This window comes from Mustelus asterias, chromosome 15 (assembly GCF_964213995.1).
Source record: "Mustelus asterias chromosome 15, sMusAst1.hap1.1, whole genome shotgun sequence".
Lineage (NCBI taxonomy): Eukaryota > Metazoa > Chordata > Chondrichthyes > Carcharhiniformes > Triakidae > Mustelus > Mustelus asterias.
In genome coordinates, this window is record NC_135815.1 from 62,043,040 (window position 1) to 62,068,242 (window position 25,203).

Below are 25,203 nucleotides of genomic sequence, written 5' to 3' on the forward strand. Positions count from 1 at the left end.
CTATCCCACTCCCTATCACCCTGGTGCGTTCCACGTGCCTATCCAATAACCGCTTAAATGTTCCTAAAGTGTCTGACTCCACTATCACTGCAGGCAGTCCATTCCACACCCCAACCACTCTCTGCGTAAAGAACCTACCTCTGATATCCTTCCTATATCTCCCACCACGAACCCTATAGTTATGCCCCCTTGTAATAGCTCCATCCACCCGAAGAAATAGTCTTTGAACGTTCACTCTATCTATCCCCTTCATCATTTTATAAACCTCTATTAAGTCTCCCCTCAGCCTCCTCCGCTCCAGAGAGAACAGCCCTAGCTCCCTCAACCTTTCCTCATAAGACCTACCCTCCAAACCAGGCAGCATCCTGGTAAATCTCCTCTGCACTCTTTCCAGCGCTTCCACATCCTTCTTATAGTGAGGTGACCAGAACTGCACACACTATTCCAAATGTGGTCTCACCAAGGTCCTGTACAGTTGCAGCATAACCCCACGGCTCTTAAACTCCAACCCCCTGTTAATAAAAGCTAACACACTATAGGCCTTCTTCACAGCTCTATCCACTTGAGTGGCAACCTTTAGAGATCTGTGGATATGGACCCCAAGATCTCTCTGTTCCTCCACAGTCTTCAGAACCCTACCTTTGACCCTGTAATCCACATTTAAATTAGTCCTACCAAAATGAATCACCTCACATTTATCAGGGTTAAACTCCATTTGCCATTTTTCAGCCCAGCTTTGCATCCTATCTATGTCTCTTTGCAGCCTACAACAGCCCTCCACCTCATCCACTACTCCACCAATCTTGGTGTCATCAGCAAATTTACTGATCCACCCTTCAGCCCCCTCCTCTAAGTCATTAATAAAAATCACAAAGAGCAGAGGACCAAGCACTGATCCCTGCGGCACTCCGCTAGCAACCTGCCTCCAGTCCGAAAATTTTCCATCGACCACCACCCTCTGTCTTCGATCAGACAGCCAGTTACCTATCCAATCGGCCAACTTTCCCTCTATCCCACACCTCCTCACTTTCATCATAAGTCGACCATGGGGGACCTTATCAAACGCCTTACTAAAATCCATGTATATGACATCAACTGCCCGACCTTCATCAACACACTTAGTTACCTCCTCAAAAAATTCTATCAAATTTGTGAGGCACGACTTGCCCTTCACGAATCCGTGCTGACTATCCCGGATTAATCCGCATCTTTCTAAATGGTCGTAAATCCCATCTCTAAGGACCTTTTCCATCAATTTACCAACCACCGAAGTAAGACTAACCGGTCTATAATTACCAGGGTCATTTCTATTCCCTTTCTTAAACAGAGGAACAACATTCGCCATTCTCCAGTCCTCTGGCACCAACCCCGTGGACAGCGAGGACCCAAAGATCAAAGCCAAAGGCTCTGCAATCTCATCCCTTGCCTCCCAAAGAATCCTAGGATACATTTCATCAGGCCCAGGGGACTTATCGACCTTCAGTTTATTCAAAACTGCCAGGACATCCTCCCTCCGAACATCTATTTCCTCCAGCCTATTAGCCTGTAACACCTTCTCTTCCTCAAAAACATGGCCCCTCTCCTTGGTGAACACTGAAGAAAAGTATTCATTCATCACCTCGCCTATCTTTACTGACTCCATACACAAGTTCCCATTACTGTCCTTGACCGGCCCTAACCTCAGCCTGGTCATTCTTTTATTCCTCACATTAGAGTAAAAAGCCTTGGGGTTTTCCTTGATCCGACCCGCCAAGGACTTCTCGTGTCCCCTCCTAGCTCTCCTAAGCCCCTTTTTCAGCTCATTCCTTGCTCACTTGTAACCCTCAATCGAGCCATCTGAACCTTGTTTCCTCATCCCTACATAAGCTTCCCTCTTCCTTTTCACAAGACATTCCACCTCTTTCGTGAACCATGGTTCCCTCACTCGGCCATTTCCTCCCTGCCTGACAGGGACATACCTATCAAGGACATCCAGTATTTGTTCCTTGAAAAAGTTCCACTTTTCATTAGTTCCTTTCTCTGACAGTTTCTGTTCCCAACTTATGCCCCCTAACCCCAGATATTTTCTTTACTAATCCCCCTAACCTACACATCTTGGGACACTAAGGGGCAATTGAGCATGGCCTAGCAACCTAACCCACACATCTTTGGACTGTGGGAGGAAACCAGAGCACCCGGAGGAAACCCACGCAGACACGGGGAGAATGTGCAAACTCCATGCAGACAGTGACCCGAGGCTGGAATTGAACCAGGGTCCCTGGCGCTGTAAGGCAGCAGTGCTAACCGCTGTGCCACTGTGCTGCCCCAAATATCCTCCTTCTCCTCAACGATGGAAGTGCCAAATACTTCAACGCAAAAGACGAAGCTGAAGCTTTTAAAATATCTTAAGCCAGAAATGCCAAGTGGATGATCCATCTTGCCCCCTTCATGAGATCCAATCTTCAGCCAATTTGATTCACTCTGTGTGATATCAAAAAATGGCTAGCCACATTGGATACAGCAAGGACTGTGGGCTCTGATAATATCCTGGCTGCAATATTGAAAGTTGAGCTCCAGAACTAACTGTGTCCATAGCCAAGCTGTTCCTGTACAGGTACAACACTAATAAAATGTCCAGTGAGCAGGACTAATTCAATTTGGCCAATTACTGCCCATCAGTAAAGTGATAGAAGGTGTCAACAACAGTACTATCAAGTGACGTTTGATCAGCAGTATCCTGTTAACTAATGCTGAATTTAGTTTTCAGCAGGACCGCTCAGCTTCAAGTGTTATTTCTGCCTTGGTTCAAGCATAGACAAGAGAGTTGAATATGAGGTGAAGTGAAATTACTGCCCTTGACATCAAGGAAACTTTTGACCAAGTAGCCCTAACAAAACTGAAGTCAAAACAAATGTTACATATACCTATACCAAATGGAATGCAGCAGTTCAAGAAGGTGGACACTGCGCACTTCTCAAGGGCAGTTAGGGATGGGCAATAAAGACTGCTCTTGCCAGCAATGCCTGCATCTCAAGGACGAATAGAAGGACCCATCTATTTCTGACTTCTTGAGCATCCTGAACTTTAATCGCTATATCATTGGTGGCTGTTCTTTCAGTGGTCAAGGCCCTAAACTCTAAATCCCTTCCCTAAACTTTCACCTTCCCTTCCTCCTTCATGACACTCTTTAAAAATCTACTTCTTTGACCAGCTTTTGATCATTGGCTTTACTATCTTCTTATGGTTTGAAATTTTTGTTTTATGATGTTCCTTTGAAGCACTTTGGGACATTTCATTACATTAAAACTGTTTTAAACATTCAGCTTGCGTACATTCAGGAGGGGGAGGGTGCAGTTTCCATGGTCCATACAACACAGCAGAGATTTGGGTAGAGGCCTTGCTCTGGATGTGTACCAGGAGTTGGGAGGTAAATTAGAAAGCAGGATATCATGGGTCATATTTGATCTACATGCAAACTGGCATAGGGACAAACAGATTAGGAAAGTCAACATGCAATTAATGAGTGGTGTGGGGAGGAGTTCCATTTCATGTGCCTGTGGCACCAGTCCTGGGACTGGAAGGAGCTGTACTGTTGGGATGGGCTGTACCTGAACAGATTGGGAACAAAGTCCTGATGGAAAGGATAAGTAGGGCTATAAATATGACCTTAAAGAGGGAACTGCTAGAAATGACCGAAACCTAACAATGAAAGAATCAGGAAAAGAGAGTAAAGGAAGGAATAAATATCACGACTGACCATAGATCAGATTTACTCATTGAACATCAAGGTAAAAATAACGACTAAAAATGAGAGAGGAATAAAAAACAATCTGAAACATTTATACACCAATGTACAGTGTATCCAAAACAAAATGAAAAATAATTTATGGAGAGGATGAAGATATAGTAGGAATAACTGAAATGTGGGGGTGAATTTTATATTGAGAATCAGGACGGCTGCTGCAACAAACCTCGCATGATGATTCCGGTTGCGAATCTGACGACATCATGCTGGGTTTCAATAAAATGGAAGATGCCGAAATTGACCGCCGACCATTTTAACAAACTTGTTGACAAGACCAGAATATTATGTTGCCCACTCCATACTTTGGGCACATGTGAAAACCATTGGAAAGGAGTCATGGCAGGTATCAAGATGTGTTACAGATATGGATATAAAAGACTTGAAGCGAGTCTGTGGCTGCATTCAGTAGAAAATTCTGATACTGAAGTTCGGAGAGTTTTTATTTTTAATTTTCATAGTTTTCAGCCTGCTTTACTTGGGGAAGTACGCATTCAGAATGTGCTACAATCAACTTTGTGTAGTCCCACATTTAAGTTTTACATCACTTTACCCCATTGGAATCATTCATTCTGTAGGAAACTCCTCCTTCAGTGAGGAGGATAGAATCATACAGTGCAGAAGAGGCCCTTTGGCCTATCGAGTCTGCACCGACATGCGAGAAACACCTGAACTCCCATCTAATCCTATCTACCAGCACTTGGTCCATAGCCTTGAATGTTATGATGTGCCAAGTGCTCATTCAGGATGTGAGGCAACCCACCTCTACTACTTTCCCCCTCATCCTGCTAAACTCCACTGAGTACAGAAGATTGCCTCCAATTGTGGGGGTAGCCACCCAATGCCTGTGATGTTGGGTGTACTACAGACCACCCAACAGCCCACGGGAAGTGGAGGAAAGGATATGTCAGGAGATTCTGGATAGGTGCAGAAAACATAGGGTTGTTGTAGTGGGGGACTTTAATTTCCCTGGCACTGACTGGAAAGTGCTTAGAGCTGGGGGTCCGGACGGGGAGGAATTTGTAAAATGCGTACTGGAAGGTTCTTTGGAACAGTATGTAGATAGCCCGACTAGAGAGGGGGCTATACTGGACCTAGTTCTGGGAAATGAGCCCGGTCAGGTCGTCAAAGTTTCGGTAGGGGAACATGTGGCAAATAGTGACCACAACTCTGTTAACTTTAGGATAGTAACGGACAAGGATGAGTGCTGTCCTACGGGCAGGGTGCTAAATTGGGGGAAGGCTGACTATAGCCGGATTAGGCAGGAATTGGTGGATGTTGATTGGGAGAGGATGTTCGAGGGTAAGTCCGCGTCTGGCATGTGGGAGTCTTTTAAGGAACTATTGATAAGGCTGCAGGATAGGCATGTGCCTGTAAAAAGGAAGGATAGGAAAGGTAGGATTCGAGAGCCGTGGATAACCAGGGAAATTGAGGATCTGATTAAAATGAAAAGGGAGGCATACGTTAAGTCCAGGCAACTGAAAACAGATGGAGCTCTGGAGGAATACAGAGAGAGTAGGAAAGATCTCAAACGGGGAGTTAGAAGGGCAAAAAGAGGTCACGAGATGTTCTTGGCAGGCAGGATTAAGGAGAATCCTAAGGCATTCTATTCATACATTAGGAACAAAAGAGTTGTCAGGGAGAAAATCGGACCTCTCAGGGACAAAGGAGGAGAATTATGCTTAGAACCCAAGGGAATAGGGGAGATCCTAAATGAATACTTTGCATCGGTATTCACAAAGGAGAGGGGCGTGTTAACCGGGAGTGTCTCGGAGGGAGGTGTTGACCCGTTAGAGAAAATCTCCATTACAAGAGAGGAAGTGTTAGGTTTTTTAGGGAACATTAAAACTGACAAAGCCCCAGGGCCTGATGGCATCTTTCCTCGACTGCTCAGGGAGACGAGAGGTGAAATTGCTGGGCCTCTGAGGGAAATCTTTGTCGCTTCTTTGGACACGGGTGAGGTCCCTGAGGATTGGAGGATAGCGAATGTGGTCCCGTTGTTTAAGAAGGGTAGCAGGGATAACCCAGGAAATTATAGGCCGGTGAGCTTGACGTCCGTGGTAGGGAAGTTGTTAGAACATAGAACATAGAACATAGAACATTACAGCGCAGAACAGGCCCTTCGGCCCACGATGTTGCACCGACCAGTTAAAAAAAAAAACTGTGACCCTCCAACCTAAACCAATTTCTTTTCGTCCATGAACCTATCTACGGATCTCTTAAACGCCCCCAAACTAGGCGCATTTACAACTGATGCTGGCAGGGCATTCCAATCCCTCACCACCCTCTGGGTAAAGAACCTACCCCTGACATCGGTTCTATAACTACCCCCCCTCAATTTAAAGCCATGCCCCCTCGTGCTGGATTTCTCCATCAGAGGAAAAAGGCTATCACTATCCACCCTATCTAAACCTCTAATCATCTTATATGTTTCAATAAGATCCCCTCTTAGCCGCCGCCTTTCCAGCGAAAACAATCCCAAATCCCTCAGCCTCTCCTCATAGGATCTCCCCTCCATACCAGGCAACATCCTGGTAAACCTCCTCTGCACCCTCTCCAAAGCCTCCACATCCTTCCTGTAATGTGGGGACCAGAACTGCACACAGTACTCCAAGTGCGGCCGCACCAGAGTTGTGTACAGTTGCAACATAACGCTACGACTCCTAAATTCAATCCCCCTACCAATAAACGCCAAGACACCATATGCCTTCTTAACAACCTTATCTACTTGATTCCCAACTTTCAGGGATCTATGCACACATACACCTAGATCCCTCTGCTCCTCCACACTATTCAAAGTCCTCCCGTTAGCCCTATACTCAACACATCTGTTATTCCTACCAAAGTGAATTACCTCACACTTCTCCGCATTAAACTCCATCCGCCACCTCTCGGCCCAACTTTGCAACCTGTCTAAGTCTTCCTGCAAACTACGACACCCTTCCTCACTGTCTACCACACCACCGACTTTGGTGTCATCAGCAAATTTGCTAATCCACCCAACTATACCCTCATCCAGATCATTAATAAATATTACAAACAGCAGTGGCCCCAAAACAGATCCCTGAGGTACACCACTTGTAACCGCACTCCATGATGAATATTTACTATCAACCACCACCCTCTGTTTCCTATCCGCTAGCCAATTCCTGATCCAATTTCCTAGATCACCCCCAATCCCATACATCTGCATTTTCTGCAGAAGCCTACCATGGTGAACCTTATCAAACGCCTTACTAAAATCCATATATACCACGTCCACTGCCTTGCCCCCATCCACCTCCTTGGTCACTTTCTCAAAAAACTCAATAAGGTTAGTAAGGCACGACCTACCTGCCACAAAACCATGCTGACTATCACCTATCAATTCATTACTCTCCAAATAACTATAAATCCTATCCCTTATAATTTTTTCCAACATCTTGCCGACAACAGAAGTGAGACTCACCGGTCTATAATTCCCGGGGAAGTCTCTGTTCCCCTTCTTAAACAATGGGACAACATTCGCTAACCTCCAATCTTCTGGTACTATACCAGAGGCCAACGACGACCTGAAGATCAGAGCCAGAGGCTCTGCAATCACTTCTCTTGCCTCCCAGAGAATCCTTGGATAAATCCCATCCGGACCAGGGGATTTATCTATTTTCAGACCCTCCAGAATATCCTGCACATCCTCCTTATCAACTGTAATACTGTCTATTCTACTCCCCTGCAACCCAGTGTCCTCCTCAGCTATATTCATGTCCCCTTGCGTGAACACCGAAGAGAAATATTGGTTCAATGCTTCACCAATCTCCTCCGGTTCCACACATAACTTCCCTCTGCCATCTATAACTGGCCCTAAACTTGCCCTAACCAACCTTCTGTTCTTGACATACCTATAGAACGCCTTAGGATTCTCTTTAACCCTATCCGCCAAAGTCTTCTCATGTCCCCTTTTAGCCCTTCTAAGCTCGCTCTTCAACTCCCTCTTAGCCAATCTAAAGCTTTCTAGTGCACTACCCGAGTGCTCACGTCTCATCCGAACATAAGCCTCCTTTTTCTTTTTAACCAACAAAGAAACTTTTTTGGTGCACCACGGTTCCCTAGCCCTACCAATTCCTCCTTGCCTGACAGGGACATACCTATCACAGACTCGCAGTAGCTGCTCCTTGAAAAAACTCCACATGTCGGACGTTCCCAGTCCCTGTAATCTCCTAGTCCAACCTATGTTTCCTAATTCTCTCCTAATAGCCTCATAATTACCCTTCCCCCAGCTAAAACCACTGGCCCGAGGTTCATGCCTATCCCTTTCCATCACTAAGGTGAACGTAACCGAATTGTGGTCACTATCACCAAAATGCACACCAACTTCCAACTTCCAAGTTGGAGAGGATTCTTAGAGACAGGATGTATGTGCATTTAGAACGAAACAATCTCATTAGTGACAGACAGCATGGTTTTGTAAGAGGGAGGTCGTGCCTTACAAATTTGGTGGAGTTTTTTGAGGAAGTGACAAAAACAGTCGATGAAGGAAGGGCCGTGGATGTCGTCTATATGGATTTCAGTAAGGCATTTGACAAAGTCCCACATGGCAGGTTGGTTAAGAAGGTTAAGGCTCATGGGATACAAGGAGAAGTGGCTCGATGGGTGGAGAACTGGCTTGGCCATAGGAGACAGAGGGTAGTGGTCGAAGGGTCTTTTTCCGGCTGGAGGTCTGTGACCAGTGGTGTTCCGCAGGGCTCTGTACTGGGACCTCTGCTATTTGTGATATATATAAATGATTTGGAAGAAGGTGTAACTGGTGTTTTCAGCAAGTTTGCGGATGACACGAAGATGGCTGGAATTGCGGATAGTGAAGAGCATTGTCAGGCAATACAGCAGGATATAGATAGGCTGGAAAATTGGACGGAGAGGTGGCAGATGGAGTTTAATCCGGATAAATGCGAAGTGATGCATTTTGGAAGAAATAATGTAGGGAGGAGTTATACAATAAATGGCAGAGTCATCAGGAGTATAGAAACACAGAGGGACCTCGGTGTGCAAGTCCACAAATCCTTGAAGGTGGCAACACAGGTGGAGAAGGTGGTGAAGAAGGCATATGGTATGCTTGCCTTTATAGGATGGGGTATAGAGTATAAAAGCTGGAGTCTGATGATGCAGCTGTATAGAACGCTGGTTAGGCCACATTTGGAGTACTGTGTCCAGTTCTGGTCGCCGCACTACCAGAAGGACGTGGAGGCATTGGAGAGAGTGCAGAGAAGGTTTACCAGGATGTTGCCTGGTATGGAGGGTCTTAGCTATGAGGAGAGATTGGGTAGACTGGGGTTGTTCTCCTTGGAAAGACGGAGAATGAGGGGAGATCTAATAGAGGTATACAAGATTATGAAGGGTATAGATAGGGTGAACAGTGGGAAGCTATTTCCCAGGTCGGAGGTGACGATCACGAGGGGTCACGGGCTCAAGCTGAGAGGGGCGAAGTATAACTCAGACATCAGAGGGACGTTTTTTACACAGAGGGTGGTGGGGGCCTGGAATGCGCTGCCAAGTAGGGTGGTGCAGGCAGGCACGCTGACATCGTTTAAGACTTACCTGGATAGTCACATGAGCAGCCTGGGAATGGAGGGATACAAACGATTGGTCTAGTTGGACCAAGGAGCGGCACAGGCTTGGAGAGCCGAAGGGCCTGTTTCCTGTGCTGTACTGTTCTTTGTTCTTTGTTCTTTATGTTAACGGTATCTGTGGCCTTGAACTTTTTCACCTCTGGGCCATTCCAAACATCTTGGAGACCTTAGCAGTCATTTTTTAACCTGGGGCCCATCACTGTATAAATTATTTTATAGATGCCATATTCAGGTGCTCCCATGACCACATCTCCTTTACCAGTTATACCGTCAACCAAACAGAAAGAGCCAGAGGCTTTACAGTTGTGGCTGGATTTCCGAGGGTGCAAGGGGTAGCAGATTGTACACGTGGCAATTAAAACACCATCGGGACAGCCTGACATTTGCCAATATCACTCCATCACTATGCAGATTGTGTGTAACCAAAGAACAAAGAACAGTACAGCACAGGAAACAGGCCCTTCGGCCCTCCAAGCCTGTGCCGCTCATTGGTCCAACTAAACCAATCGTTTGTATCCCTCCATTCCCAGACTGCTCATGTGACTCTCCAGGTAAGTCTTAAACGATGCCAGCGTGTCTGCCTCCACCACCCTACTTGGCAGCGCATTCCAGGCCCCCACCACTCTGCGTAAAAAAACGTCCCTCTGATATCTGAGTTGTACCTCGCCCTTCTCACCTTGAGCCCGTGACCCCTCGTGATTGTCACCTCCGACCTGGGAAAAAGCTTCCCACTGTTCACCCTATTTATACCCTTCATAATTTTGTACACCTCTATTAGGTCTCCCCTCATTCTCTGTCTTTCCAGGGAGAACAAGCCCAGTTTACCCAATCTCTCCTCAGAGCTAAGACCCTCCATACCAGGCAACATCCTGGTAAACCTTCTCTGCACTCTCTCTAAAGCCTCCACGTCCTTCTGGTAGTGCGGCGACCAGAACTGGACGCAGTACTCCAAATGTGGCCTAACCAGCGTTCTATACAGCTGCAACATCAGACTCCAGCTTTTATACTCTATACCCTGTCCTATAAAGGCAAGCATACCATATGCCTTCTTCTCCACCTGTGCTGCCACCTTCAAGGATTTGTGGACTTGCACACCTAGGTCCCTCTGTGTTTCTATACTCTTGATGGCTCTGCCATTTATTGTATAACTCCCCCCTACATTAGTTCTTCCAAAATGCATCACTTCGCATTTATCTGGATTAAATTCCATCTGCCATTTCTCCGCCCAATTTTCCAGCCTATCTATATCCTGCTGTATTGTCCGACAATGTTCATCGCTATCTGCAAGTCCAGCCATCTTCATGTCATCCGCAAACTTGCTGATAACACCAGTTACACCTTCTTCCAAATCATTTATATATATCACAAATAGCAGAAGTCCCAGTACAGAGCCCTGCGGAACACCACTGGTCACAGACCTCCAGCCGGAAAAAGACCCTTCGACCACTACCCTCTGTCTCCTATGGCCAAGCCAGTTCTCCACCCATCTAGCCACTTCTCCTTGTATCCCATGAGCCTTAACCTTCTTAACCAACCTGCCATGAGGGACTTTGTCAAATGCCTTACTGAAATCCATATAGACGACATCCACGGCCCTTCCTTCATCAACCGTTTTTGTCACTTCCTCAAAAAACTCCACCAAATTTGTAAGACACGACCTCCCTCTTACAAAACCATGCTGCCTGTCACTAATGAGATTGTTCCGTTCTAAATGCGCATACATCCTGTCTCTAAGAATCCTCTCCAACAACTTCCCTACCACGGACGTCAAGCTCACTGGCCTATAATTACCCGGGTTATCCCTGCTACCCTTCTTAAACAACGGTACCACATTCGCTATCCTCCAATCCTCAGGGACCTCACCTGTGTCCAATGAAGAGACAAAGATTTCCGTCAGAGGCCCAGCAATTACATCTCTTGTCTCCCTGAGCAGTCTAGGATAGATGCCATCAGGCCCTGGGGATTTGTCAGTTTTAATGTTACCTAAAAAACCTAACACTTCCTCCCTTGTAATGGAGATTCTCTCTAACGGGTCAACACCTCCCTCGAGACACTCCCAGTCAACAAGTCCCTCTCCTTTGTGAATACCGATGCAAAGTATTCATTTAGGATCTCCCCTATTCCCTTGGGTTCTAAGCATAATTCCCCTCCTTTGTCCCTGAGAGGTCTGACTTTTTCCCTGACAACCCTCTTGTTCCTAACATATGAATAAAATGCCTTAGGATTCTCCTTAATCCTGTCTGCCAAGAACATTTCGTGACCTTTTTTTGCCCTTCTAACTCCCCGTTTGAGTTCTTTCCTACTGTCTGTATTCCTCCAGAGCTCCATCTGTTTTCAGTCGCCTGGACCTAACGTACGCCTCTCTTTTCTTTTTGATCAGATCCTCAATTTCCCTGGTTATCCACGGCTCTCGAATCCTTCCTTTCCTATCCTTCCTTTTTACAGGCACATGCCTGTCCTGCAGCCTTATCAACTGTTCCTTAAAAGACTCCCACATACCAGGTGTGTGCACCCGATCCTGGCAGCAAGGATGTTCAGTGGACTGGAACTCTTGGATGGCTAGTGTCTCGGTGACAAAGAATATCTCCTGAAGGAAAGGCTCGTGACCCCCGTCCAGAATCCATGCAGGGAGGTACAATGCGAGCCACCCTTCAACCAAGGCCATCACTGACCAGATCATTGGTCTGCTCCAAATGAGATTTTGATGTTTGAAGCAGTTAGCTGTTGCTCTGCAATACTTTCTAGCTTGAGTCTCTATTGTGGTCATGGTATGCTGTGCCTTGCACAACCTGATGCTGCAGAGAGGGGAGCCCTTGCAGAGGAGGACGCCTCTGATGGTGAGGCTGACCCATGCCAGCCAGAAGTCCATGATACTTTGGAAGCTAGGGAGATGTGAGATTCACTAAAAGGCAAAGATTTAACCAGCAGTCTGTAATTTGATCTTCAAGACCATCTCGACTCTCTATCACCTTCTCTTGGTATCTTCCACTCATCAGCCTGTGCATACGCCAATGTTGAGGTACCAAATGAGACAAGAGGGGCCCACAGGAGCACAAACTCCCTAAAGAGCACGCAGTCAATCCAAATCAATACCAACACATCACAAACATGAAACACTAATGTGGCTGGAGTCGTAAGTGCAAAGAAAAATTAACAAAATAAATCAAATTTCACAAAACTAAGCAATCGTCCTTATGAACTCATGTGACTAATCTGTGCAGAAACATCTGTTGCCTGATGGGTGACTACAGCCTGCTTCACTCCTTTGAGTGCTGGCCTTTCAACTGTGATGTGTTCACACCTGTATGTGGTAGGCCTTCAGCTGACTTGCACATCGCCATTGAGATGTGTGTATCTATGCTGGCACTAGGTGCAGAGCAAGGATGTGATGGTGCACCCTGTGAGACTTCCTCCTCCTCCCAGATTAATATTGGTTCCTCAGTGTTGGTGGCTGCAGCTGCTGATGTTTCACCTGTGCTCTTGGAATCTTGCCACCTTAGGACCATCGGCCCGATGGTACAACTCTGGTGGTTTGCTGCCAACTCCAACACTTGCTCCTCTAGCGTGGTGAAATTGCCAAGAAGGTTGACCACCACCAGTCCTGGCCCCCCCTCGGGCATCATGTGCCTTTTTCTCTTGCAAATAAAAAGGGACATTGCTAATGACAAATGAAATGTGCCCCACCTGTCATTTGTCATCAGCAGGAAACAATTCTCAAATGATCCTCACTAACATGAATTGCAATTCGTAATCCACCCCCTCATTCCCCTGGTGCTATGCAACATGGCATCTCTGCTTCATACGCCTTTTAGCCAAGACACTAGGTAGTCCCACACTCGACACGCATCACACCCTCGCACCGTTCTGTATAGGTCTGTCTACAAAATGGTTACACGCTCAGGGCCCCTCAACTGCTGCTCCCACCATTCTCTCTGCCATATGGTGGCCTTGCAGCCTCTGTGGAAAGACAGAGAGTTGAAGGGTGGAATGTGAGTTGTTTCCTAAACATTTGGGAGGGAAATGGGAAAGGTGTGCTTAAAGGTTCTTTTCTCCTTGGCAACGGTTCCAAATAATAGCGCTGGTGCAGTAGTCACCAAAATTTGAAAGACACGCTCTTACCTGCTGCCCCAGTAGATCAATGGATTTACAAGTCGCCTTGGTCCAAACGCCTGCCTCCAGAGCACTAATTCACAGAATCACAGAATCCTACAGTGCAGAAGAGGCCTTTCGGCCCATCGAATCTGCACCAACACATGAAAGGCCCTGACCTACCCACCTAATCCCACTTGCCAGCACTTGTCCCATAGCCTTGAATATTATGGTATGCCAAGGTACTTTTTAAAGGATGTGAGGCAACCTGCCTCCACCCCCCTCCCAGGCAGTGCATTCCAGACTGTCACCACCCTGAGTAAAAACATTTTTCCTCAAATACTCCCCTAAACCTCCCACCCCTCACTTTTAACTTGTGTCCCCTCGTAACTGACCCTTCAACTAAGGGGCCAAAAGAGAAAATGCTGGATAATCTCAGCAGGTCTGGCAGCTGGCAGCCAATCTTTGTCTCATCGGCAAACTTACTGATTCTACCCCCACATAATCATCTAAGTCATTTATATAAAAGATGAACAATTGGGGGCCCAGCATGGATCCCTGTGGTATGCCACTGGTCACTGGCCTCCAGTCACCCAAGCAGCCATCTGTCACCACCCTCCGAGTCATGATTATGTGGGACGTACGATCAGTAAGTTTGCCAATGACACAAAGATTGGCCGGGTGGTTAACAGTGAGGTTGAGTGTCTTGGGTTACAGGAAAATATAGATGAGATGGTCAATGTGCCAGTGAGGCTAGGAATAGGCAGATAGTGCAGCTCAACACATGGCTAAACAGCTGGTGTAGGAGGGAGGGTTTCAGATATCTGGACCATTGGGGTCTCTTCAGTGACCATAATTCAATAAGCTTTAAGGTACTGATGGATAAAGATAAGTGTAGTCTTCAAGTTAAGGTGCTAAATTGGGGGAAGGCTAATTACAACAATATTAGGCAGGAACTGAAGAATGTAGACTGGGGACAGATGTTTGAGGGCAAATCAATTTCTGGAATGTGGGAGGCTTTCAAGTGTAAGTTGATAGGGATTCAGGACCGGCACATTCCTGTAAGGATGAAGGATAAGTATGGCAAGTTTTGGGAACCTTGGATAACGAGAGATATTGTGAGCCTAGTCAAAGAGAAAAAGGAAGCATTTGTCAAAGCTAGGAGGCTGGGAACACACGAAGCAAGTGTGGAATACAAGGGAAGTAGAAAGAAACTTAAGCAAGGAGTAAGAAGAGCTAAAAGGAGTCATGAAAAAGCATTGGCCAGCAGGATTAAGGAAAATCCCAAGGCTTTTTACACATATATATATATATATATATAAAGAGGAAGAGGGTAGCCAGGGAGAGGGTTGGCCCACTCAAGGACAAGGGAGGGAATCTATGCTTGGAGCCAGAGGAAATGGGCGAGGTATTAAATGAGTACTTTGCGTCAGTATTCACCAAAGAGAAGGACTTGGTGGATGATGAGTCTGGGGAAGGGTGTGTAGATAGTTTGAGTCATGTTGAGATCAAAAAGGAGGAGGTATTGGGGTTCTTGAGAAACATTAAGGTAGACAAGTCCCCAGGGCCTGATGGGAAATACCCCAGAATACAGAGAGGCAAGAGAGGAAATTGCTGGGGCCTTGAGAGAAATCTTTGTATCCTCACTGGCTACAGGGGAGGTCCCAGAGGATTGGAGAATAGCCAGTGTTGTTCCTTTGTTTAAGAAGGGTAGCAAGAATAATCCAGGTAATTACAGGCCGGTGAGTCTTACATCAGTGGTAGGGAAATTATTGGAGAGGATTCTTCGAGACAGGATTTATTCCCACTTGGAAATAAGTGGACGTATTGGTGAGAGGCAACATGGTTTTGTGAAGGGAGGTCGTATTTCACGAACTTGATCGAGTTTTTTGAGGAAGTGACGAAGATGATTGATGAGGGTAGGGCAGTGGATGTTGTCTACATGGACTTCAGTAAGGCCTTTGACAAGGTCCCTCATGGCAGGCTGGTACAGAAGTTGAAGTCGCATGGGATCAGAGGTGAGCTGGCAAGGTGGATACAAACTGGCTTGGTCAAAGAATGATGTGGAGATGCCGGCGTTGGACTGGGGTAAACACAGTAAGAAGTTGAACAACACCAGGTTAAAGTCCAACAGGTTTATTTGGTAGCAAAAGCCACACAAGGTTTCGGAGCTCCAAGCCCCTTCTTCAGGTGAGTCACCTGAAGAAGGGGCTTGGAGCTCCGAAACCTTGTGTGGCTTTTGCTACCAAATAAACCTGTTGGACTTTAACCTGGTGTTGTTCAACTTCTTACTTGGTCAAAGAAGACAGAGGGTAGCAGTGGAAGGGTGCGTTTCTGAATGGAGGGCTGTGACAAGTGGTGTTCCTCAGGGATCAGTGCTGGGACCTCTGATGTTTGTAATATATATAAATGATTTGGAGGAAAATGTAACTGGATTGATTAGTAAGTTTGCGGATGACACAAAGGTTGGATTTGCGGATAGCGATGAGGACCATCAGAGGATACAGATCAGTTGGAAACTTGGGCGGAGGAGATGGCAGATGGAGTTTAATCCGGACAAATGTGAGGTAATGCATTTTGGAAGGTCTAAGACAGATAGGAAATATACAGTAAATGGCAGAACCCTTAGGAGTATTGATAGGCAAAGGGATCTGGGTGTATAGGTACACAGGTCACTGAAAGTGGCAATGCAGGTGGAGAAGGTAGTCAAGAAGGTATATGGCATGCTTGCCTTTATCGGCCGGGGTATTGAGTTTAAAAATTGGCAAGTCATGTTGCAGGTTTATAGAACCTTAGTTTGGCCGCACTTGGAATATAGTGTTCAATTCTGGTCGCCACACTGCGAGAAGGATGTGGAGGCTTTGGAGAGGGTACAGAAAAGATTTACCAGGATGTTGCCTGGTCTGGAGGGCATTAGCTATGAGGAGAGGATGGAGAAACTTGGTTTGTTCTCACTGGAGCGACGGAGGTTGAGGGGAGACCTGACAGAAGTCTACAAGATTATGAGAGGCATGGACAGAGTGGATAGTCAGAAGCTTTTTCCCAGGGTGGAAGAGTCAATTACTAGGGGGCTTAGGTTTAAGGTGCGAGGGGCAAGTTTTAAAAGAGATGTACGAGGCAGAGAGTGATGGGTGCCTGGAACTCGTTGCCGGGGGAGGTAGTGGAAGCGGATACAATAGTAACTTTTAAGGGGCGTCTTGACAAGTACATGAATGAGATGGGAATAGAGGGATATGGTCCCTGGAAGCGAAGGGGTTTTTAGTTAAGACTGGCAGCATGGTCAGTGCAGGCTTGGAGGGCCAAAGGGCCTGTTCCTGTGCTGTAATTTTCTTCGTTCTTTGTCTCCTACCACTAAGCCAATTATGAATCCACTTTATCTAATCACCCTGTATCCTATGTGCATTAGCCTTCTTAATAAGTCTCCCATTGTTGTGCAATGCTCCCATCCCATGTGAGGATGCCTTTAAATGTGTGCTGTGACTGACTGCCACTTCATGGCTTGATGCCTCTCTCCACCCCTTGGACATCCTTACCTGGGATCGTGGTTGGGTGCGCTGCTCACCTTTCTTGTAGGTTGTTGGCTGGCTTCCTGCCGGGTGGCAGCTAATTGGCTAATACATGCTTTATTTGGTGTTTTTAAAAGATCAACTGTGCACTTACAGGTCAGACTCCTGCCTCCCACCCTGCCAAAGTGTGTAAAGTTCACTCTGGCTACATAGAGAATTGTTTGGCAGTTAACTATTGCAGAATGCAACAGATTTAGGAAGGAGGGCAGGTAGAGAAGCTATACTAGTTAAAGATAACATGATGGTAATAGGAAGAAAAGAATGTAATGAGCTCAAAGATAGATATAGAATTCAAATGAATTGAGTTAAAAGGGATCTATCATCCTTCCAGAAGAATATTTTTGCCCAAATAATAGGTAATTGGAGGAATAAATATGTAGGAAAATCTATGAGAAGTGAATCAGACTTGGAATATAAATTGTGGAAGGTTCAGCTACCCCTGATAAACCAGCAGGATGAAAGAGTGGAAGGTAAGAAGGGAATGAAGTTTATCTGATGTTCGCAGGACTATCTTTTCACTCAGGATGTGAGGTGTCCAACAAGAAAAGAATCTTGCAGAGGGTGCTGTTTTTTTATCTCAATAGGAAATTCTGAGTTCACAGTTTGACTGTTTAAAAAGGCTATTAAAGGATTAGCTGTCTTTGTGGGGTTGGAATAGAAGTTTACTTTTGTAAGAAATTAACCACTTGAGATTCTAGACTAATTTTATGAATGGGAGTGTTTTTGAGTGGGAGCTGGATTCTTAGACTGTTAGAAGTTTACTTTTCCATTTCCATATGGCTCCAGATGTTTGCCTCATGGTGAATACTGGGTGAGTGGCATGGGGAGTATGAGGAGCAATGGAGGGTGGTTGGTGGCATGAGTTGGCTTTGGGTTGGCATGAGAGCATGAAGGGGCGTGGGATTAGGTGGGGGATGAGGAGTGAAGGTCTAACAACTTCTGAAACAACTGGGACAAAGTCTCAGAACCAGGGTGTCTGACCAGCCTGTCTTGGCACTCGCCCATCCCCCTGAAGCCTACTCTCTGCTGGGATCAGTGCCCTCTCAAGTGAAAATTGTGCAATTGGGGTACTTCTTATTGAGGTGAGTCTAGTGAGTCAGGAAATTTCCCAATGTGAGTTACTAGTAGTAAAACTCTGGTCCTGGAGTAATATCAACTATACTATGAAGCAGAAGGTAACAAATCATGTTAAAGTAACTAGCCATTGAGGCGATGCAGCTAATTATTTTTGTTTCAGACAGCCAAAATTTTCCTACAGCCAGATACCAACAGACACGGTCATTAACATGTAGCCTTATTCACAGATAATATCTGAAGATGAATCTCTGTTCAGAAATAAAAAGGGACACCCTCCAATTCTTTTCAAACCTTTCTTCCTGACCACACAATAGCAGTTTGCCCCTACAACTATTCAGATCCATGCCAGCTCTCCGTAACAGCAATGTAACTAGTTTCACTTGTCCACTCTTGTGATCATGTATCTTTTTTCTCTCCAAGCACTTATCTAATTTCCTTTTGAAAGCCACAATTGAACTTGCCTCCACCACCAATGCCACATTGTAACCACTTACGAGGTGAAAAAGATTTTTCTCATGTCACCTTCGGATTGTTTACCAATCACTTTGAACCTGTGTCCTCTGGTTCCCGATCTTTCTGCCAATGGGAAGAGTTTCTCTCAATCAACTCTGTCTAGATCCCTCATGATTTTGAACACTTCTACCAAAGCTCTCATCTCCAGCTTCTCCAATCTATCCATGAAATCTCTTATCCCGAGAAACATTGTCACGAATCTTTTCTGCTGTCACATCCATCCTTCAGTGTGATGTGCAGAATTGGGCACAATACTCCAGTTGAGGTCAATCCAATCTATTATAGGAATTCTTCATCATTTCCATGTTTTTGTACTCTACGTCCGTTTATAAAGGCCAGAATCCCTTTTCACCATTGCTCAATTTGTTTTGCCATGATCAATGATACGTGCAGAACAGTTACCCATTACCTCACATTCAAGATCTATTTGCAGAATTGGCAGGAGGCCAAAGCCAGAGTCAGGCCTACTTGCAGATGAATGTGGATAAGAAATCATAGAATCCCTACAGTGCAGAAGAGGCCATTTGGTCCATCAATTCTGCACCGACTCTGACTGATTATCTTACCCAGATCCTCTGCCCATAACCCCACATATTTCCCATGGCGAATCCACCTAACCTACACATCTTGGGACACCTAAGGGACAATTTAGCGTAGCCAATCCACCAAGCCTTCACCAAAGTAACATTTGCGCCACACAAATGCCAGGCAATGACCATCACCAATAAGAGACATTCTAACCACCTCCCCCTTGACATATAATGATGTTGCCATCACTGAATCCCTCACAGTCAGCATCCTTGGGGTTACCATTGACCAGAAATTGGACTTGCCACATAAACAGTGATTACATGAGCATGTCAGAGGCTAGGAATACTGCAGTGTGTAACTCTTGACTCCTCAAAGCCTGTCCACCATCTGCAAGGCACAAGTTAGGAATGAGATGGAATACTTCCCACTTGCCTGGATGGGTGCATCTCCAACAACACTCAAGAAGCTTGTCATCATCCAGGACAAAGCAGCCCACTTGATTGGCACCACATCTACAAACACCCACTCCCTCCACCACCGACACTCAATGGCAGCAGTGTGTACTATCTATAAGAGGCACTGCAGCAATTCACCAAAGATCCTTGCAGATACATGGGAACACCACCACCTGTAAGTTCCCCTCCAAGCCACTCACCGTCCTGACTTGGAAATATATCGCTGTTCCTTCGCAGTCGCTGGGTCAAAATCCTGGAATTTTCTCTCTAACGGCATTGTGGGTCAACCCACAGCACGTGGACTGCAGAGTTTCAAGAAGGTAACGCACCACCACCTTCTCGAGGGCGACTACGGATGGACAATAAATGCTGGCCAGCCAGTGACGCCCATGTCCCACGGATGAATAAAAAAAAAGCTGCACATCTTTGGAGTGTGGGAGGATATCGGAGCAGCCACAGGAAACCCATTCAGTCTCAGGGAGAACGTGCAAACTCCACACGATCACCGGAGAGCCTGGCGTCATGAGGCAGCAGTGCTAATCACTGTGCTGCTCTTCTGACAATTGAAACACACAAAAGCTTGTTCGGGAACTAAAAATTTGCATTGGGTATTACATCTTCTCCTGCATTGTTTCAAAGGGCAGTGGATCAGACCCTGAGTGGACTGAGCAGAGTCCAGTGCTATCTGGATGATCCTAGTCACTGGAAGAGATGAAGAGGAACACCTTAAACTTGGATGCCACTCTCCAGAGATTGGAAGACTATGGTCTGAGAGCCCATATGGACAAGTCTGAGTTCTTCTAATCCTCCGTTGAGTATTTCGGACATATGATTGATGCCACTGGCCTTCACAAATCTCCTTCTAAGGTTAAGGCCATTACAGAGGCATTTGTACCTGAGAATATTAATCCAGTTATGTTTCTTCCGAGGATGTTGAATTATGATGGAAGATTTGCCCCAAACTTGGCAATGATTCTGAAACCATTACATAACCTCTTGTGCCAGAACAAGATATGGAAGTGGTCAGACCAACACAATAACGCCTTCATAGGAACATATCATTGGAATTAATAGTGGGGAGTAGGCAATTCAGCTCCTCAAGCCCACTCCTCCATTTAATATGATCATGGCTGATCTTATCCTGATCTCAACTTATTCCGCTTTTCATCAGAAACATTACTATTTCTTGAATCTGTTTATTGATTCTGCCTCCACTACGCTCTGGGGCAGTGAGTTCCACAGATTCACAACCCCCTGAGAGAAGTAGTTTTGAATCTACCTCCTCTCACTATATATCTATAACCTCTTGTTCTAGACTTCATGTAAGCCAAAGAAGTGTTACTTCATTCTGACGCTCTCACACACTTTGATCCTACTTTAACCTTGCAGTTAGCTTGTGATGCATCTCCTTATCGTGTAGAAGCAGTGGTCTTCCACATCATGCCAGCAGGTGAAGAAAGACCCGTTAGTTTGGCTTCTTGAAATGTCCAGATTGAATGGGAAGCACAAGGGATCATTTCCAGAGTCATAGAGGTTTACAGCATGGAGACAGGCCCTTTGGCCCAACTTGTCCATGCCGCCCTTTTTTTTTTAAACCCCGAAGCTAGTCCCAATTGCCCGCATTTGGCCCATATCCCTCTATACCCATCTTACCCATGTAACTGTCTAAATGCCTTTTAAAAGACAAATTGTACCCGCCTCTACGATTACCTCTAGCAGCTTGTTCCAGACACTCCTCACCCTCTGAAAAGATTGCCCCTCTGGACACTTTTTTGTATCTCTCCCCTCTCACCTTAAACCTATGCCCTCTAGTTTTAGACTCCCCTACCTTTGGGAAAAGATATTGACTATCTAGCTGATCTATGCCACTCATAATTTTATAGACCTCTTTCAGATCGCCCCTCAGCCTTCTATGCTGCAGAGAAAGAAGTCCCTGTCTATCCAGCCTCTCCTTATAATTCAAACCATCAAGTCCAGGGAGCATCCTAGTAAATCTTTTCTGCACTCTTTTTCTAGTTTAATAATATCCTTTCTATAATAGTGACCAGAACTGTACACAGTATTCCAAGTGTGGCCGTACCAATGTCTTGTACAACTTCAACAAGACGTCCCAACTCCTGTATTCGATGTTCTGACCTGTGAAACTAAGCATGCTGAATGCCTTCTTCACCACTCTGTCCACCTGTGACTCCACTTTCAAGGAGCTATGAACATGTACCTCTAGAGTAAAGAATTTGTTCCTGTATGGGGAGAGTTTACATTGTTGACGGACCATATCATCCATTCACTACCATTTTTGGGCCACACATGGGAATTCCTTCACTGACAGCACGTTGGATGCAAAGATGGGTATTGCTCTTGTCTGCACACACTTACATCATCAAGTACCGACAGTCAGGTCTACATTGTAATGTGGATGGACTTTCAAGATTGTCACTACCAGGCAGTTCATCAGCCTGCTCGAAGAGGAATATCTTCAACTTTGAACAAGTATACAACACACCTGTCACTTCGAGACAAGTAAGAAAGCACACTTGGAGCAATCCTGTGCTCTCAGAAGTGATGGGTCTGGTTTTACGAGGAGAGACTTTGGAATCTGAAACCCTACTACTCCAGAAGAACAGAGCTGCCAGTACAATTAAGATTATTTGTACGGGGGCTCGGAGTGGTCATTCCACCACCACTGGTGACACAGGACAGAAAGAGAAAATCTCAGCAGGTCTGACAGCATCTTTGGAGAAAGAATAGAGCCAACGTTTTGAGTCTAGATGACCCTTCATCAGAGCTCAAGAGCACTGTAAGTAGGATGAGATTTATACCCTTGTCGGGGGGGGGGATGTGGAGCAGTAGGGGCTGGATATAACAGCAGCGATAGGTGGAGGCAGTTAGATTTACATTGCATTTACATTCTCTTTGACTTTTTGACCATGTTGTCTTTGTCAACCACTCCCTCGCCTCCACCTATCACTGACCATGTATCCAGCCCCTACTACTGTACCCCCACAAGGATATAAAGCTCATCCTATTTCCAGTTCTCTTTAGTTCCGATAAAGAGTCACCCAGACTTGAAATGTTAGCTGTATTCTCTCTCCACAGGTGCTGTCAAACCTGCTAAGATTTTCCAGCATTTTCTGTTTTTGCTTCAGATTTCAGCATCTGTGAGAATTTAGTTTTTAATTGGGGAAATGGATGTTAGAGAAGCTACCTGAGGCCATTGCGGATTCATCTGCATGAAGGAAATAGTGAGCAGTTATTTCTGGTGGCCTGGACTGAATGTGGAAATTGAAGAGAGAGCCAGAACACATTCTTCCAGTGCAAAGGTAAGAAACCTGCCACCCTTAGGGAGTGGTCTGAAGAGGCTTGGCAATGTGTGCATGGGGATTTTGTAAGACCTTTCTAAGGACATATGTTCTTAGTAATGGTTGATGCTCATACCAAATGGCCAGAGGTCGCTGTGATGACATCTACCTCATCTGAGAAGACTACTGAGAAGTTCGGAGAAGTATTTGGTCACTTTGGATTTCCTGAACAGCTGATAAGTGACAAAGGACCTCAATTTGTCTCGTAGGAATTTGAGAACTTCCTACAAGAAAACGGTATTCAACACATTTCCACACCACATCATCCTGATACTAATGGACTCGCAGAACATTTCATCCAAACCTTGAGACACACTTTGAAAGCAACCAAGGAACAAGTTTCGCTTATCAAGAGCCTTAACAAATTCTTGCTGGTCCACCAGAATACTGCACCTTCCGTGACCAAGACCTCACCTGCCTTACTCATGATAAAAAGGCAACTGTGTTCTGCAGTCAATCTCTTGAAACCTCCAAAAATGAAGGAGATTGTGCGACTGCAACAACAAGCATAAGTGGAATGGTGGGAAGGCAGAATACAGAGTTTTCCACCAAGGACAAGGAGTTTTAGCTTGGAACTACTCCACAGGGGAGAAATGGGTTCTTGCCACTGTCCTTGCACAGACTGGACCTGTCTCTTACACTGTCCAGTCCAGAGATGACATTATCTGGAGGAGACATGCAGTTCACTTATTGGCTGGAAGAACCGAATCACCAAATCTGGAGCCTGTTGAAAATTTAGGATCAGAATTACAAAGTCCTGACTAGAACCTTCCTACAACCCCTATACTACCAGACCCTACTGAGGAAAGCACAACACCTCACCCTCTGTTCAGACGCAGAGACAACCTCTAGTTCCGACGTCAATGCTGGTTAAACCAACCACTAATGACATCAGTGGAAAGATGAAGGTGTCAGAGGTTCCCAGCAATGTGAGGAAGCAGACATTTGCCATCAACTGTTCTGAGAGTGACTATCTCCAGACATATAGTGACTGACTCATTGACTATTGCCCATGTTCAACTTGTTTTGAACGTGTGGGGACGTTCAGTTTAAGAGGGAAGGAAATATTACGTATTTGTATTTATTTCTATTGGCTCACTGGAGCTATGTTGTATTAAAGTATGCACCAGAAGGGAGGTAAAAAACCTAAGCGTGGGAAACAGATCAAGTGTAGTATCTGTTCTTATATCGCTTCTCGGCCTTTTGGCTAAGATCAAGTGTAGTATGGAGAGGATGCTGCACTTGGTTGAGGTCATTAGGTTACATTGAAGCTTCATATGTTTCATATGAAGCAATTTTTAAAAGCGGCATCTCGGCCTTTTGGCTAAGATGCAAATGAGCCCAAGTCTTGGAGGAGGAACCTCCCCCTTCTCCAATCAGCTTGGCTCATGTAGATCGGGCCCAGGACAGGGTGGTTTGGTCGCTTGCCCTGTCTTGTCAGCCTGGATCGGAAATGTCTCAACTTGTTGAGACTCTGAATTGGATTTGATTTGATTGAATTGGAAAAGTATAAAAAAAAACAGAGAAGCAGCAGCAATGGAAGAGATCACACACCATTAATAAAACTCTGTTTTTAACCAACGTCTGTCCTGCTTCTCCAATGCACAACAAATAACAGTTCGGTATGAAGAAACTCGAGTGCTGGGATCGGAATAGGGCAAAAAGAACTCAAAGGTCCAGTCAATGGCTAGATTTTTAACTTACATTTCAGTGATCATTTCTCTGCACTTTGGAATTACATCCGAGATCCCAGCTACCTTGCTTTATTTGTCTACTTGAAAGCCATTTGCTTTCAAGTGCATTTTCTGTTAGTTTTCCCTAAAGTTGCTTTCAAAATGCACTATTCACCCTGCAGCAAAGGAGCACTTTGTGATTTGTTGCAATATGAATATTATCTAATGCCAGTGCTTATAGCCAAAAAGTTGGCCTTGTCTGTTGGTTGTATTCTTTTCAGTAAATGGTATATCCTCATAGAATTGTATCCTTTTCACGACACATCAGCAGAAATTAAAAGATTTCTAAAGGATACAAAATCAATATAAAATTAACACCAATTATGGGGGCGATTTTCCCAAAAAGAAACTAAGTGCCCAACAAGGCAGGCTTTTCCTGCCTGATTTTTGGGCACACTTAGTTGAATGAATTTCTGGGATTCCATGCTTCACAGAGTCCACTGGGGAATCACGCCGGGTGGAGGGAGGGAGTGGGGGGGGGGGGGGGTGGGGGGTG

General features: G+C 45.5%; 1 protein-coding gene and 1 pseudogene across 1 annotated transcript in view; both read left to right on the forward strand.

The window, feature by feature from the left end:
• The window catches only part of LOC144504829 (synaptojanin-2-like), a 249,212-nt gene that overhangs the window by 7,083 nt on the left and 216,926 nt on the right, over nucleotides 1–25,203 (forward strand). The window lies entirely within an intron of this gene.
• LOC144504987 (U2 spliceosomal RNA) lies at nucleotides 24,162–24,371 on the forward strand (annotated as a pseudogene).